Source organism: Mirounga leonina, unplaced genomic scaffold, assembly GCF_011800145.1.
Source record: "Mirounga leonina isolate KUSES-001 unplaced genomic scaffold, KU_Mleo_1.0 Mir_115, whole genome shotgun sequence".
NCBI lineage: Eukaryota > Metazoa > Chordata > Mammalia > Carnivora > Phocidae > Mirounga > Mirounga leonina.
The window spans coordinates 60,056,536-60,064,041 of NW_023270268.1; the positions used below are offsets into that span (position 1 = coordinate 60,056,536).

Consider the following 7,506-nt stretch of genomic DNA (forward strand, 5'->3'; position numbering starts at 1 on the left):
TACTTTAAAAATATATAAAAAGGAAAAAGAAATCACCTGTAAATCTACCACAATGTGTATATACACTGATGTGTATTCTCCCCTCCCACATCTCACACTAGACTCGTTATGTTATATTAACAATTTGAAATGGTCTTTGTAGATGTTATCCCAAGTTTATGCAGACATATTTATGCATATTTACATTACATTCACATACATATTTATTTTTTATAAAAAGGAGTCCTGATATATATGTACAAACTTATTTTAATTACAAATACACTGTGGACATATTTTCAGATCTGTACACATATATCTACATCATTCTTTTTATTGTTTGTATAACACTGCTCACCTCCAAACATGTTACATAATTTAGTCCTTCATTATGTTTATTGTCTATTTCCTTCCACAGATAAGCTTCATTGGATAAAGAGTTCTTCATTTCTGCCATATCCAAGTGCTTAGGTTAGTCCTACCATATAGCAGGTTCTCAACAAATACTTGTTGAATGAATCAAGTTTTAACTAATGTAAACCGATAACATGTTTTGCTATACTCTTATTAATGAACTTATTTTGATTGTGTTCTTTGCTATTAAGAGAAATATTTCAAGACTGTCTCTATGGATATATCTTCCCTTACTGAGGCAGTTATTTCTTAAATTCCTGGAAGGTAACTGCTAGGTTATAGATTATATGCTTTTAAAAATAGTATTGCTAAACTGTCCTCCAAAAATGTTATACCAAATTAAATTCCTAATAGAAGATATGAGTCGGCCATTTAGTCTTATTCTTTGTAACTTTCTGCTTTTCCAATTTCCTATAACTGACATTAATTATCTTAATCAGAAGAAGAGCCATGATTTAAAAAATTAGTTTTTATTTTCTTGATCATCCTAGAAACATAATTTAACAGTCTAAAACTTGAACATAACAGATATCCATATCATTTGGACTATAGTAGTCTTTTTTCACTCATTTAAGTTATTCCAGTACTTAATTTTAAAAATTGTTATTTCAGTGTCTATCAACAATTTACTACCAATTTACTTATCAAAAGTAAGCCTTACAACATGCTTACTGGAACAGAGTAATTAGAAAGATGTAACTAATTTTCTAAAGTTGATGTTGTCTTATAATTTGCAGAGTAGCGTGAAGAGAAATGCTTTTAATAATAAATGATTTTTTACTAATGATGAGTTATTAATAAATAAATGTATTTGCCTCTCAGCCCTTTTAGTAAAAGTCCAGGGAGGAAAGAAAGAAATTAAAATTTTCAGAGTACACAAAATATATATTAGTTTCCAGGTTTGGAATGTTTCTAAGCAGCCAGTAGACTGAAAAAGGAGTTATTCAGCTTTAAATTTGACCTTATTGTTCAATAAGTGTGACCATGGCCTTGGTAAACTGTTGTCCTTCTACAAAACTTATACTATTAACCCGGAGTCATGATACTAGAGCTGCTTATTCAGACCTTCTGACAAATTGCACTGAACCAATCATGTATGTCTGCATCTCATCTAAATAGAAATAGACACAGGGAGGAGATTGTGTCAGGGTACAAAGATTCCCTTTGTGAAGGGAAAGCAAATGGTAGCTGTAATAGGACTGGACCCTCCATCATTGCCTCTGTCTTCTGACTTATTTATCCAGGGACAACATTCATTGTCTCCCAAACAGTTCAAAAGCTAATAAAATTTCATAACCAGTGGACTTCTGATTTATATAATAGCAAGTTGTAAGTAATCAAATAGAAAATCTGTAATGAATAGAAAAAAGTCCCACTTTAATCAACATTGAAGAATACTTCTAAATGCCATGGGTGCGGTGGTGTGATTTTAGACTTCTGCAAAGTAAGCAAGCCCTGCTCTCAAGGAATCTGCATGTCGCCTAGCAGCCAAGGAGATTCAGAGAAAGAGGTAAGCAAGAAAACATGGCAATTTGAGTTGGTATTCTAATCTAGAGGTGAACTTTGTGATGCTTCATTTCAGTGTTACTGTAAGAAATTATATACAGCTACTACTCGTTAGATGAGCGAACACAATGTGATCATGAAAGAACTGGAAAATCTCAAGTGGCTTTCCCATTAATTAAATTCCCTGACAGGGATTCAAGACCTAAGTCATCCTTCAGCATTCTGGTTTTTAACTTTTCCCTCAAATTAACATATTTATGTTTACTCAGTTTCCTTTATTCATTTTTTCATCTTTAGTTATGAAGAAAAAGTTATCTTTCCAACTTTCTTTTTTTTAAGACTTTATTTACTTATTTGAGAGAGAGAGAGAGAGAGGGTGCATGAGCAGGGGGGCAGGGGCAGAGGGAGAGGGAGAAGCAGACTCCCCACTGAGCAGAGAGGCTGACGTGGGTCTCAATCCCAGGACCCTAGGATCATGACCTGAGCCATAGGCAGACGCTTAACCAACTGAACTACCCAGTCACCCCTCTTTCCAACTTTCTAATGCTTCTTAAACTTCAAGTATTTGCATGGATAGGCTTCAAAAGGCCAGTTTTTTAAAAAAGGCTTTTGTGAAATTAAATTCTTTGAATAGCTATTATCAAAGTATTATTTTAATCCTAACAAGATCAGGGCCCTAATTAAGCCCCTTGTTGGTTAAAGTCAATATTCTCCTTTTATTACTTAAAGGTGTCTGCCAAGGATCTCAAAGGCATTAATTTATTGTGAAATTTTTAGATGAATTTCTTGAAAGGTATGTCCTCCTATTTATCCAGGCTGCCTGTATATTATTGTCCCACTGTTTACTTTAATATGTTTTTTCCATGCAAATTCAATCTCTCATTCCTTTATTGGGAAGGTACTATCATACTGTTGAACTTGGTAGATAGTCAATCAAAGATTCACTTAATAAATTAACCCTACAGATACTGATTGAACACCTTCTGTGTATAAAGTAAAACAGTAGCTGCTGAGGTAAAGACAAAAGTAAATTAATCACAGACCTAATTCTCCTAAAGTTAACAATCAAGTGGCAGAGATGGTGACAAGACATGTAATTTGGTGCCCGAGTAAAACATTGAGAAGAAAATGGAGGAGGAGAAAGTGAAATTCTTACGTGTCATACTTGTGCAGGGCCATGCTAATCTGCTCAGTATTGGTCCAATTTAGTATATGTGCTGCCAGAGAGAGCAGGAAAGTGAAATTTTTAGATACTGAAACTTCCTAATTTACCATTAAGGCAGAATTTACATAATTACACAGGTTCCACTGAAAAAAATTCTGAATTTTCTTATTTAAACATTTACTACATCTCTCATTCATTTATTCCACATACCATTATTTATTGAGCGCCTCCTGTGTGGACAATACTGCATAAGGTTATGTCAGAATACAAAAGTGATGCATTATCTAAAAATAAAATATTTAGAGACTTCAGGGTTGCTATTTTTCATAGAGATGCTTTTATAGCTTGGCCCAGAATTTTCTAGAGGGCTTAAGCTGACTTTCATAGAAACCACCTTTTATATTGTACTTAACATTTTTTACATCATTTTTTTATCTTAATGTTAAAATCTTAAAGTTCATGTTTTTGGACTTTCGATTTCAAAAGGTCTTTGTATTAATGGGAGAAGCCAGGATTTATGGTAGTAAACAACAGCACAAAAAAATCATCATACACCTGTGAATCTTAGCATTTATCCAGTAGACTGTGTTAGAAATGATAATATGTAAAGCAGAGGTCTAATTCTTCCAACTGGCAACAGATATCAAGTCATAAGTCCAATTATTCTTTACAGTTCACCAAATATTCTTGGGTCTTGAAGAAGATAACCAAAAAGTGATAAATGCACATTGTTCACATTATTTTGATGATATATAAAATATTTCACAAAGTTCACACTGTAATGTATTTAGTTTCTTTTAGTGGTGGCAAAATATATTCAGATATGAAAATGCCCACCTAAAAATGCATATGCCAGCTATATTCACTTTAGTAATGGCCATGAGTTAATAATTAATTTGCATCGAATGAATTAAAACACAAGAGAAAATTATTTCATATTAAAAAGAGAAGTGCTGCTCATAGAAAAATGCTATGGGAAAAATATTCAATATTAACTCAAATGTTGATGCATGAGGAGTGAATACAAAATGTACAAAAGTGCAGGGACTCTGAATCCCATGTGGCATTTTCAGGAAGCCACTGCAGGATGTGCTTGGTAAAATGTGGTGGTAAAACAAGAAAAAGGTAGACTGGTGCCTAAAGTAGGGGATCCAAAACAAGAAAGCCAAAAAGTGGAGACCCACCAGGACAGCCACGCCTTAGTCTAGAAAGCAGCTAGTACAGACTGAAACAGGCAGAGGGGTAAAATCTCCAAATGATCAGACTTTTTGAACATTTGAAAAGATAGTAATGAGTATTTGAGAGATCCGACAGAGGTAGATTGAAAAGGTATATTGAAGATCAAACGAAAAAGATGGGAGCAAAGCAATTAACTCTAAGTAAGCGAAAGACTGAAAAAAGATAAAGTATAATAATATCTACCTCATCTGTTAATACACAATATCTACATGGTAAAACTGACCGATGATTTAAGCAAATGTTTTACAAAGATATTGGGAAGATAGAGGAAGGGAAGAGAGGTGAATATAAAAGAGAAATATATAATCAATAGGTACTATCTACATATGATAAAGAAAAAGTTACATGTATGTATAATTTGTATATGGAGGAGGGGGGAAATATCAGACAAATCAACTAAAGTTGTTGAAAGCAAATGTGTCTGGGTAATGGACTAGAAAGGAACAAAGGTAGGAGAGGTGTCTGATGTTTATTATAACTCTTTCACTTTTAAAACCTTTGTGGATAGCATTTTGATAAAGATCTTTGAATTTTTTTAAAGAAAGAGCGCGTGCCTGCACATGCGCACACACACACACACACACACACACACACGAGCTAAGGGGGGAGGGGCAGAGGGAGAGAGAAAGAATCTTAAGCAGGCTTTCCAACCAGCCTGGAGCCCCTATGGGGATCTATGTCACAACCCTAAGATCATGACCTGACCCAAAAACCAAGAGTTGAACGTTTGACTGAGCCACTCAGGCACCCCCAAATCTTTGAATATTTTAAATTAATATTCAAATATTTTAAATTTGCAACTAACAAAATGCATTCTGCCTAATCTAAGTAGAGACACAATTTGTTAAAGAATACAAGGGAAATCATAGTTTCATTAAATGGGTTAGTGAAACAGGGGAGAGGCTGTGTATCCAGCCACACACAAGATTTGGCCCATTAAAGACATTCCTCCTAAAGCCAAATGCTACAAATCCCAGCTACCACCCATTCCAGAAGAATGGATGCTACCTACTCAGGTTGCTTACTTTGAATCAGTCTTACAGATTGTGAATGACAGAATATGGATTCCCTGCTTTCAGTCTATGGCCAAAGGAGTCTAGAAAAGTGAGTTTTCTGGATTCTCCTTTAAAGAGGCAAAAAAAAAAAAAAAATATGGGAAATTGGGCGCTTGGGTGGCTCAGTTGGTTAAGCGACTGCCTTCGGCTCAGGTCATGATCCTGGAGTCCCGGGATCGAGTCCCGCATCGGGCTCCCTGCTCGGCAGGGAGTCTGCTTCTCCCTCTGACCCTCCCCCCTCTCATGTGCTCTCTCTCTCTCATTCTCTCTCTCTCAAATAAATAAATAAAATCTTTAAAAAAAAATATGGGAAATTATCAAGATGTAGGGAAGTTATACAAAAGATACCAGATAGCTAAAAATGACAAATGTTTGCTACGCATAGATAAATCAATTCCTTTCCTAGAATGTATGCTCTCTGTCATCAATAATTAACCATTTAAATACCAGAATCATGGTCATTACCAAAAAAAATTCTAAGAAGTTGTTATAATTCTAGATTAGAAACTTCTGGGAATTTATTAGGTTATCAGTTACTGTGGGGAGCTAGATATATCAGAGCACAATTTATACAGAGATGTGAGTATAGATTCTAGGCCTGATTATAAGAAAGCAAGTGTGAACAAGCAGCTGAGAAACATTTGGTTAAACGGAAAGGTGTAGAAGACTGAGTGAAAAACTCAACATCTTGGAGAAGAGTTACAAATTCTGTCACAAGAATGGTTTTCTACTGTTACTGTTAACTTTTCCTCTTCTACACACTACGCACCGAAGATTATTTTTATTGCAGTTGGAATTTGAGCATCTTAAGTATATGTTTTGGTGATTATATTTTTCTTTAGCTGAAATTATCATAAATTTCTTCACTTCTTAGCAGCAATTATGTGATAGTCAAGTATATTAGGAAGTAAACATGTTGATTTGTCTCCAGGGTAACCTATGCACAATTGGAGACAGGTGAAGACATAAATAACTAGATAGATAATGTTATAATTATATAGAATAAGAATTGGAATTGTTATTTGATGAAATAAGAGTCAAGGTTTCATTTACTAAGCTGAGTCAACATAATACCAGGAAATTAGACTAGCCCAACAATCCAAAATTATATATGTAACAACTCCCAAGAATATTATCACTTTAAAATTCTTGAGATACATTAGCCTTTCAAGACAGAATCAAAGAACTAGACATCTCAAGAGACCATCCTATCCAGTTACACTCTACTACTAGTCAAGATTACGGTAGTCATTGATTCCCAAAATGTACATTATGGTAATAAAGTTAGAGTTGATGTAGGATATAACATCCTCATTTTACTGATAATAAAACCAAAAATCTTAGAATTGGAAAATGTATGCCCTCATTTTTATAAGTGAAAAGTTCAGAAAGTAAAAGCAGTATGAAGAAATTCACATTGAATGGAAGAAAACATTCTATTTTTATTTATTTTTTTATTTTATTATGTTATGTTAGTCACAATACATCATTGGTTTTTGATGTGGTGATCCATGATCCATTGCTTTCATATAACACCCAGTGCTCCAGGCAGTACGTGCCCTTCTTAATACCCATCACTGGGCTAACCAATCCCCCCTCCCCCCGCCCCCCTAAAACCCTCAGTTTGTTTCTCAGAGTCCATAGTCTCTCATGGTTCATCTCTCCCTCCAATTCCACCCCCCGCATTTTTCCCTTCCTTCTCCTAATGTCCTCCATGCTATTCCTTATGTTCCACAAATAAGTGAAACCATATGATAATTGACTTTCTTTGCCTGACTTATTTCACTTAGCATAATCTCCTCCAGTCCCATCCATGTTGATGTAAAAGTTGGGTATTCATCCTTTCTGATGGCGAGTAATACTCCATTGTATATATGGACCACATCTTCTTTATCCATTCATCTGTTGAAGGGCATCTCAGCTCTTTCCACAGTTTGGCTATTGCGGACATTGCTGCTATGAACATTGGGGTGCATATGGCCCTTCTTTTCACTACATCTGTGTCTTTGGGGTAAATAAGCAGTAGTGCAATTGCTGGGTCATAGGGTAGCTCTATTTTTAAATTTTTGAGGAACCTCCACACTGTTTTCCAAAGTGGCTATACCAACTTGCATTCCCACCAACAGTGTAAGAGGGTTCCCCTTTCTC

The 7,506-nt window shown here is 35.1% G+C and overlaps 1 non-coding gene across 1 annotated transcript; it reads right to left on the minus strand.

Annotated features, from left to right (window-relative positions):
• Nucleotides 1-3,027: 3,027 nt before the first annotated feature.
• LOC118007182 lies at nucleotides 3,028-3,131 on the minus strand. Its single transcript, XR_004678311.1, has one exon. It is a non-coding gene; the product is annotated as a U6 spliceosomal RNA (small nuclear RNA).
• Nucleotides 3,132-7,506: the final 4,375 nt, after the last annotated feature.